The sequence below is a fragment of the Carlito syrichta genome, unplaced genomic scaffold, assembly GCF_000164805.1.
Source record: "Carlito syrichta isolate Samal-C Ts95f unplaced genomic scaffold, Tarsius_syrichta-2.0.1 Scaffold14032, whole genome shotgun sequence".
Classification (NCBI taxonomy): Eukaryota; Metazoa; Chordata; class Mammalia; order Primates; family Tarsiidae; genus Carlito; species Carlito syrichta.
In genome coordinates, this window is record NW_006958128.1 from 2,071 (window position 1) to 12,507 (window position 10,437).

The 10,437-nt window shown below is 39.7% G+C and overlaps 1 pseudogene; it reads left to right on the forward strand.

Moving 5' to 3' along the window:
* Nucleotides 1–497: 497 nt before the first annotated feature.
* On the forward strand, nt 498–1,582 carry LOC103260049 (annotated as a pseudogene).
* Nucleotides 1,583–10,437: the final 8,855 nt, after the last annotated feature.

Genomic DNA, 10,437 nt, shown 5'->3' on the forward strand with positions numbered 1-10,437 from the left:
ATTCGATTTCATCAAAACTAAAGAAAAATTGACTTCCAAAACGACACTCTAAGAAAACACAGAAAAAGAACTGAAATGTATTACATGTAAACACTCTCAATAATTTAAAAAGAAGCAATGTAATAAAAAGTAGCCAAAGATTTATATAGACATTTTACTAAAGAAGCGATATGGGCCAAAGAAACCACACAAGAAGAAAAATGTTTGACATAATTAGTCATTAAGAAGATTCACTTTCTGGAAGGCTGAGGTGGAAGGATCACCTGAGCCCAGCTAATCAAGACTGGGGTGGTCTTGAGCATGCTACTCTGCACTCCAGACTGGGTGACATTGTGAGACTCCAACTCCCAAAAAAATAATAATAGATGAAGATTCACTTTCAACATGTTTGCCCATTTCTTGATGGTTGATTTACATTTTTTAAAAAAAATAATATTCAAATTATCCAAGAAAAGTAAGGATACAGGCCGAGGCAGGGCTTGGGAACTGTTGCAGCCATGGCTGCCTCAGGCCAGGGTGTCCGAGCTGGGCCTGTGTCCCGAGAGGTGCCATCCGCCACCTTCTTCACTGTGCTGCTCTCGCTGCTGGTGTATGGGCCCTGCCTGTTCCTGCTGCAGCCGCCACAGCACCCTGGGGGCTCACGCTGAAGTCTGAGGCCATGTACAACTGGCAAGTGTCCAGGCTGGTGACCTACATCTTTGTCTAGGAGAACCCGATCACCCTGCTCTATGGTGCTGTCATCACCTGGCATTTTGCTGGCAATTTTGAGGAACCATGGGCACTGTCTGCCACTGCTTCTTCACCTTGATCTTCACCATCTTATTCTCTGCTATCATCTTCCTGTCATTTGAAGCTGTGTCAATGCTCTCAAAGCTGGGGGAGGTGGAAGCTGCCAGAGGTTTCACCCCAGTGGCTTTTGCTGCGCTGGGAGTCACCTCTGTCCACTCTTGGATGAGGCAGATCCTGGTATTTGGCATAGTTGTGCTCTCAGTCCTGGTGCTATGGCTCCTGCTGGGCTCCTTGTGGCTCATTCTGCAGACCTCTTTACTCAGTAATGCTTGTGGACTTGCAATTGTGCTGGCATATGGCCTCACATACTGCTATTCCCTCGATCTCTCAGAGGGAGTATCACTGAAACTCAATCAGAAGTTTCCTTTCGCCCTGATGAAGAGGATCTCCATGTTCAAGTATGTCTCGTGGTTTTCAGCAGAAAGAAGAGCAACCCAGAGCTGGAAGCTGAACCCTGTGCCTGGCTCCTTACCCCGCAGAAAGCTGCCACCCTCACCTGTCCACAAACTACCCTTTAACCCGGATGCATGTCAGTGGTCAAAAACTAGCCTTCTGGCCCACTTGTGTTCCTGGACACATGTCCAGCCTACTTCCATGCCAGCCTACCTCTGGCCTGGGTTATGTACAGAATCATTTTGGTCTGAGCCTCAACTCATTCAGTGTCTACCCAGCTTCTGGGGGTTACTCCCTTGGGGACCCGCCCTTCACCTCCTATCAGCTGCCCTGGCACAGTACTCTGTGGCCCTGGGCACTCCAGGGACTGCAGGCTTCTAAAAACCCTCAAGGGTCCTGATGCTCTGAGATAATTTCTAGGGAAGTTATCTCACATCTTGGCCTTCTGAAGAAGGTCCTCTCTAGGATTTCCTGACAAAAAATTATTTATTGAACACCTGTATGTACCAGGCTCTGTGTTGAGTACTTTGATAAGTGCCCCTATTTTAATCTCATTTATGCTCATGGCAGCTTTGAGGAGTACAGTTTATTGTTCCCAATTTACGGATGCAGACAGCAAGACATCGTGTGGATCTGTAGTGGCACAGCTGGGGTTCTTACTGCAGTCCCAGGGCTCCTCTCAAGGAACACATGAGGGAAGAGCACAGTAGCTGGCAGTGGCTATTTCCAGTTCCACCATTTCTTCTGTCATTGTGTGTTGTACTCTTGGTGATAGTGACCATGTGTGTCTCTGCCTCTGGGAGCTCCCAGCTGGTATGTAATGCATCTACCTGCTGCAGTCACCCCCACACAGACTCTTCTGCCCTGAGATGGGCCCATGTGAACTGTAGCAGCATGTTGAGGGACCCATGGTGTTGATGATCTTTGCATAAAGAAATAGCCTCCGAATAAAAATAAGGATACATTAACTTTTTATAAAGAATTAGAGGAGAAAATGAAACAGGGAAATTGAAATCTACACATATAGAACATAGAAGCTAAATTTCTAATAAAATATCACATTGAATACAAAAATATGTTTAAAGAATTACATTAATATGCAAGATGAGTTCATTTCTAAATGTGATGATCAGTTAACTAGAACAAAGATAAGAATGACAACAGACTTCTCATCAAAAAGCATGCAAGCCAAAAAAACACAGGAATGACCTTTCTACAGTACTGAAACAAATAATACATTATGACACAGAGAAATTAATGAAAAACCACACAGCCCTAGATACAGAAAAATCACTTGTTCAAGTTGAGCATTGACTCATGATTTAAGGCTCTAAACTAAGAATAGAAGGAAATTCTATGATGTGAGTCTGGAGATTAAATATGGAAATTAAAAATTAACAGTGAATTTAGGAGAAACTCCTTAAAAATTCAAGAGTTCACCAAGGGTTTCTGTGGTCACTCCTTCTCTTCAACAGTAAATTGAATCCTCTAGCCAGTTTGGCAAAAGAAACAGACAAATAACTTTCAGATTGGGAAAAAACAATTGAATATTAATAAATAATATATTAATGTTTACATAAAAATTGAACAAATATATTGAAAAAAACTGATTTCACAAAAAGTGTCATGCATATAAAAACAGCATTACATAACCAGTTGTGTTCCTGTACGCTTAAAAATTAAGAGTTCTGATGAAAATGACATCATTCTCTAAAGCAAAATATTATCTAATACTCAAGTATGACTCTAAGAATATATGTCCAAGTACACACAAATGCCTTCAGCCATGAGAATTCACTGGAGCACAAGAGCAGACAATACAATGTCAATGCTCAAACACGATAGAGAATGAGGCTATTGTCCTTTGCTGTACTTGTTGTTGCAGTAGCTCTGTTGACATTCTTCTTCGTATAATGACTCTGCTCTATTGTATTTCAGTTTCTCTGCATCAATTTCATATTGCTCTTTCCTTCTTTCTTCATATCACATAATTTTTCTGAGGTATAATAAGATAGGCTTAATTAATATCTATTCAAGGGAGTGTGCCTATTGTTCAGAATTCCCTAAGTGATAATAATAATGATCACTAACATTTAATAAATTCTTACAAGGATCTAGCTGACTTAAGATCACATTACTTAAACCTAGTAACAACTATATAAAATAAGTATAGCTGGTATCTTTCTTTTTAATTGGAGAAATTAATGCGTATAGCCATTAAATAAAGCTGACAAAGTCACACATGTAGTGAGTAGTGGATTATGGGTAAACCTAACATCTATGCTCTTAGTCATTCTGCACATATTCCAAATCACTGCCTTTCAGCAGTCTGGTGTCTACAAATTACATTTTCATAGAGTATTGGTTGCTTTTCTAATAATTTGTGGTCAGGGAAACAAAGATATATATTATAAATCATCACGATATTTTCACAGAAACTTCCAGTTGCCTATTTGTTTTGAAGACGACAGAGATAGACAAGTTTTATAGAGTACTACTCTGGAATAGGTTGTGATAAGCAAAGTGGAAATTTTATTTCTACTATTGTGTGAACAGTGTATGTTAAATATTTCCCAGAGGTAAGAGACTCCAGGCCCAGATAACAAAGAAGAACTCAAGGTCAAAGCTATTTTTACATTTTCTATCAATGCTGATCCAATAGCAGATAAGAAGAACCTCTAGAAAATATACATTCTCTCAAGACTATTATTTGATTTTGTACAATGAAGTGGTTACTCTAAAAAAAGAAGAAACACAGAGACCTGAATCCCTATGAAAGTGAAAGAAAATAAGCTATGAAACGAAGCATTAGTGATGAGGTCCACTTCAAAAGGAAAGAATCAGGAAAACATATGGCCAAGAATCACTTATTTTTTATATTTTTCTTTTTTTCTTATAATCAATTTTTTTATTGTGATATTGTGGGGTACAGTTAAAGTTTAGCTATACAAATATGCCTCGTTCAGGCACCCTTGTTGATAAGAGGTGTCTCCCCATCCCCAGACAGATATTTACTACCATTAATCCCATCTCCTTTCCCCTCCCCTCCCATAGTTTCCTACCAGTCATTTTCTTATAGTATTACGTTGGATGTTCAAGGTCCACTATATGAGTAAGAACATGTGATACTCAGATCTTTGTTTCTGTGAGAGGTCATTCAGTATTATAGTCTCTAGTTCCATCCAGGTTGCTGTGAAATTCATGATTTTGTTCTTTTTTATGGCTACGTAGTATTCCATCATGTATATGTACCACTTTTTTTTAAAATCCAGTCCTCTTTTGATGGACAGCATGGTTGCTTCCAGGTTCTTGTTATTGTGAACAATGCTACAATAAACATACGTGTGCAGGTATCTTTTATATAGAGTGACTTGAGTTCTTCAGGGTATATTCCCAGTAGGGGGATTGCAGGGTCATATGGGAGGTCAATATTTAGAGCTTTTAGGAATCGCCATACTGTTTTCCACAAACATTGCACTAATTTGCACTCCCACCAACAATGTAGAAGTGTTCCCTTTTCACCACATCCTCTCCAGCAACTGTTGTTTTTTGAGTTATTGATAATTGCCATTCTGACTGGAGTTAGGTGGTATCTCAGTGTGGTTTTGATTTGCACCTCCCTGATGACTAGTGAGGCTGAACATTTCTTCATGTATCTGTTGGCTGCTCGATTGTCTTCCTTTGAGAAGTGTCTGTTCATATCTTTTGCCCACTTTATAATGGGGTTGTTTGTTTTTTTCCTCTCAGCACATTTGAGTTCCTTGTAGACCCAAGATGTTAAGCCTGTCAGACCTGGAGTTGGCAAATACTTTTTCCCAGTCTGTAGGCTGTCTCCCTGCTCTCTGAATGGTTTCTTTGGCTTTGCAGGAGCCTATCAGTTTAATGAGGTCCCACTTTTCTATCTTCTATCTTATGGCCTGTGGGTTTGGGGTTTTTTAAGGAATTGGATGGTTCCAATTTCCATGGTTCCAATTTCCATGAGGGTATGTCCTTCATTTTCTAAGGTTCTTATGGTTTGAGGTTTTATATTTAGGTTTCTGATTCATTTAGAGTAAATCTTTATATATGGGGATAGATAGGGGTCCTGTTTCAATCTTCTGCATGTGGTCAACCAGTTTTCCCAGCACCATTTACTGAATAGGTTCTCCTCTGCCCAGTGGTAGGTGGTGGAGGCTTTGTCGAGATGAGTTGGTTGAGAAATTGAGGTTTTGCTTCTGTAATCTCAATTCTATTCCATTGGTCTATATGCCTGTTCCTGTACCAATACCAAGCTGTTTTGATTATTGTAGCTTTATAGTAAAGTTTGAAGTCTAGTAATGTGATACCACCTGCTTTGTTTTTCTTGCTGAGGATTGTTCTGGCTATTCTTGGTTGTTTGTATTTCCATATGAATTCCTGTGTTGTTTTTTCTAGGTCTGAGAAGAATGTTGCTGGTAATTTGATGGGTATTGCATTAAATCTCTTGATTGCTTTGGTAGGGTGGACATCTTTACAATGTTGATTCTTCCAATCCATGAACATGGGATATATTCCCACTTGTTTTGTCATCTTTGATTTCTTTGAGCAGTGTTTTGTAGTTTTCATTGTAAAGGTCTTTCATGTTTCTGGTTAGGAAGATGCCAAGGTATTTCATTTTTTTGTGGCTATTGTGAAAGGAATTGTGGTTTTTATTTGAGTTTTTGTTTGTTTATTACTGGTGTAAAGAAATGCAATTGTCTTTTACACATTTATGTTATATCCTGAGACTTTGCCAAAGTCCTTTATCAGTGTAAGGAGGTTTTTGACAGATTCTCTAGGGTTTTCAAGGTACTCAATCATGTTATCTGCAAAGAGAGATAACAGGACTTCCTCTTTTCCTATTTGGATTCCCCTGATTGCCTTGTCTTCTCTGATTGCTCTTGCCAGGACTTCCAATACTATATTGAACAGGAAGGGTGAGAGTGGGCATCCTTGTCATATTCCAGTTTTCAGGGGAAATGGTTCCAATTTTTGTCCATTTAGGAGTATGCTGCCTGTGGGTTTCTCATAGATGGCTTTTACTATTTTGAAGTATATTCCCCGTATGCCAGGTGTTCGAGGGTTTTTATCAAGAAGGGGTGCTGGAGTTTATCAAAAGCTTTTTCCGCATCTAATGATATAATCATGTGGTTTTTGTTTTGACATCTGTTGATGTATTTAATTACATTTATGGTTTTACAAATGTTGAACCAGTCTTGCATCCCAAGGTTGAAGCCTACTTGGTCATGATGGATGATTTTTGAGATGTGTTGTTGAATCCGGTTCACTAGGATCTTGTTGAGAATTTTAGCATCTATGTTCATCAAAAATATTGGCCTGTAGTTCTCTTTCTTTGTTGGGTGTTTACCTGGCTTGGGTATCAATGTGATGTTGGCTTTGTAAAATGATTTGGGTAGAGGTCCATCTTTCTCAATCACCTGGAATACCTTCAGTAGGATTGGTATCAGTTCCTCTTTAAATGTAGAATTCTGCTAGAATGCCATCTCGTCCAGAGCTTTTATTTTTGTTTTTTTTTTTGTAGGTAGTTTTCTTATTATGTAGTCAATTTCCTTGATTGTTATTGGTCTATTTAAGGACTCAATTTCTTCTTGTTTCAACCTCGGTGGTTGTGTGATGACAGAAAGTCCTCCATTTCCTTAAGGTTTTCAAGTTTGTTTCCATACAAGTGTACATAGTAGTCTCTAATGATCTTTTGTATTTCTTCAGAATCAGATGTGACTTCATCTTTTGTGTTTCTGATTGTGTTTATTTGGGCTTTTTCTCTCTTTTTCTTGGTCAGTCTAGCTAGGGGACCATCGATCTTGTTTATCCTTTCGGAGAACCAGCTTTTTATTTCATTGATTTTTTTGTATTTTCTTTTTGTCTTCTATGGCCTGGACTTGGGCTTTTATTTTGGTGATCTGGATTCTTCTGCTGAAATTAGGGTTTTTGTGGTCTTACTTTTCCAGCTTCCTTAGGTGACTTGTTAGGCTGTTAATTTGTGCTCCTTCCATTTTCTTCATGTGCGTTTGTAGGGATATTAATTCCCCTCTTACTACAACTTTCGTGGTGTCCCAGAGATTTTAGTAAGATGTTTCTTCATTTTCATTTGTTTCCAGGTATCTTTTAATCTCTGTTTTGATTTCCTCATTGACCCAGGAGTTGTTTGGTATCATGCTGTTTAGTGTCCATGTTTTTGTGGGTTTTGAGGGGACCTTGTTGGTGTTGATGTTTATTTTCATTCCACTGTGGTCTGAGAAGATGCATGGTAAAATTTCAGTCCTTTTAAATTTGCTTATACTTGATTTATGGCCAAGTATGTGATTGATCTTAGAGTACGTTCCATGTGGCAATGAGTAGAATGTGTATTCTGTGGTCTTTGGATGGAGGGTTCTGTAGGTATCAATTAAGTCCATTTGATCAAGAGTCACATTGAGGTTTTGGATCTCGTTGCTGATTTTTTGTCCTGATGATCTGTCTAGGGTTGTGAGTGGGGTATTAAAGTCTCCAGCTATGATGGTATTGGAGTCAATATCTTTTTTTAGTTTACCTAGGAGGTGCTTTATGAAAGTTGGTGCTCCTATGTTCGGTGCATATATGTTTATGCTGGATATTTCTTGTTGATGGATTGAACCTTTTATCATTATGTAGTGGCCTTCTGTATTTTTTTTAAATTTTTGATAGCTTAAAGGGTATTTTGACTGAGATTAAGGTCATGACTCCTCCTTTATTTTGTGTTCCTTTCACCTGAAAATTTGTTTCCATCCTCTTACTTTGAGTTTGTGAGTGTCCTTTCTAGTGAGGTGAGTCTCTTGAAGGCAATAGATTGTTGCCTGGTGATATTTTATCCATTTTTCCATTCTATGTCTTTTCAGTGGTGCATTTAGTCCATTCACATTCAAACTGATTATTGAAATGTGAGAGTTGATCCCTATCATAATGTTCTTACAGAGTTGTTGTTGTTCCTGTTTGTGTGTTGTCATTCTTTTGTTTTTAGAGTTGGATTATGTGTGTTTTTAATCTTTTGCTTATACTCTTGTGAAGAACGTTGTTGTTCTTTTTTCCTTTTCTTTTGTGTTCAATACTTTATTAAGTGTTTCTTATAGAGGTGGTTTGATGGCAGTATAGGTTCTTAGGGATTGGATATCTGGGTAAGATTTTAATTCTCCCTCACTGATGAAGCTTAGCTTGGCTGGGTAGGTTATTCTCAGTTGAAATTGTTTATCTTTTAGAACTTTGAAGATAGGGTTCCAAGCTCTCCTAGCCTGGAGTATTTCTGTTGATAAATCTGCTGCTATTCTAATTGGTCTTCCCTGGTAGGTAGTCTGACCTTTTTCTATTGCAGCCTTTAGGATTTTTTCTTTTATACCTACTTTGTTTAGGCGAATTATTATGTGTCTGGGAGTTGGCCTTCTCATTTGTTGTCTTGCAGGGGTTCTCTGAGTCTCTTGTGTTTGAATTTTTTCATTGCCAATGAGATGAGGGAAGTTTTCTTGAACGATTTCATGAAATGTTTGTTCCAGTGTGGCCTCTGTTTCTCTCTCTGCCTCAGGAAGCCCAATTACTCTTAGGTTTGGTCTCTTGAATTGATCATTCATCTCTTGAAGGTTTCGCTCTGTCTTTTTGAGCTTCTTTTCTATGTTTTTGACAGTTTGGGTTAGTTCTGTGTTTTGGTCTTCAAGCTCTGAGATTGTTTCTTCTGCTTGGCTAATTCTGCTTTCCATGCTCATTAGTTTGCTATTTTTTCCATCACAGTATTCTTTACTCTTGTTATCTCTGACATCAGCTCCTTCCTATTTTCCTCTTGTCTCTCCTCAATTTTTTAAATTCTCTCTATTAATGTCTTGATGTCTGGGTTTGTTGCATGTGACCAGTCATTCTGGTGGCTCTTCATTGTTTGTGTTCTGGAGTCTGTTTTCTCAGTGTCTGACCTCTCAGGGGTCTGTGTGAGACCTATATGCTTCTTTTGGTTTTTCTGCATTTGTGTGGTCACCCCCCCCCCCACTTTTTCCTTCCCTCCATGTCACTGTCTTCTTTAATTCTGTTATTCAGGTGTAGAGGGGTTGATTTTACTTCTGTTTGTTCAATCTCCAATTCTTCGTTATGTTTGCCCTCTTACTTTGTTCAATTCTGGAGCTGCACTGTAGGTTGGGGATCATCCTTTTTGCAGTTTTGAGATTTACTTAAGGGGGCAGCTGTGATTCAAAATCTATCTGCAGGTCCTGGTATCTGCTGACAGGTGTATGGATAATCTGAAACCCACTTCCCACTGCCTTGGAATCTGTCCATTCAGTGGGGCTGTAGGTTTACTCCCTGAAATAAAATGAGATTATCAGAGGGAGGAGAATGGAACAGACTGTCGGGGAAGAGGGGGGTGGAGAGATAGAGGAGGAAGGGGGAAACAGATGAGTGTATCAACAAATGGAGAGAGAGACCTAAACTGAAACAGATAAAAACAATACACCACGGCTACAGGCTAACCAACTCCCATACAAAAAAACTAAAAGATACAATGATGCTAACATACAAGCTAACCAACCACCTTATTAGTGTGTTGTTACTCTATACAAAGATATGGTTTACAGAGAGGAGAAAAGAGAAGAAAAGGAAGAGAAAAAAAGGAACAAAACAGTAGGAATAGAATCAAGTCATTAAACTAACAGAACCAATTGAGCACCCTCTGAGACTTTTCATTTAATTCCAATGTCCTTTCAGCTCTGATTTCTAGCTGTTTTCTCAAGCTGGCAAATTTGTACACAGTTAGGTTCAGTTGCCCCGGCCTGCTGACAGTTCAGATCACCACTAAGTTCACAACTCAAATCTGGCCTGTATCTGTTTTCAAGCTTGTTTTTTCCGTTTCAGTGTTGTTACCTTGAATCGCCAACAGATGCTGCTATCTCACAGCCCCAGAGTGGGTGGAGCCGGACAGGAGCTGGGCCGAGGCTGGAGATGGGAGCCTGTCTCACGCACACGGGAGGACACCCACGGCTGGCAGGACATCACAGTGGCAGCAGAGGTGGCAGCGATCCCAGCAGATCTTGCCTGCAGGGGATTCAAGGACTGAAGTCGTGATTGCCTCGACTGCAATATGGTATGCCTGCCATGGAGGCTTCAGCAGCACTGGTGGCTGCTGTGTCTGTGACTGCAGTGGCTGCCCAGACTGGTGCGATGTCCCAGTGGTGGCGATGGCTGAGCTCCATGTGAAGAGCAGGCTGCCGACTTTGGGATCCACAGCCCCTGGGGAGAGAGCCAGAGACC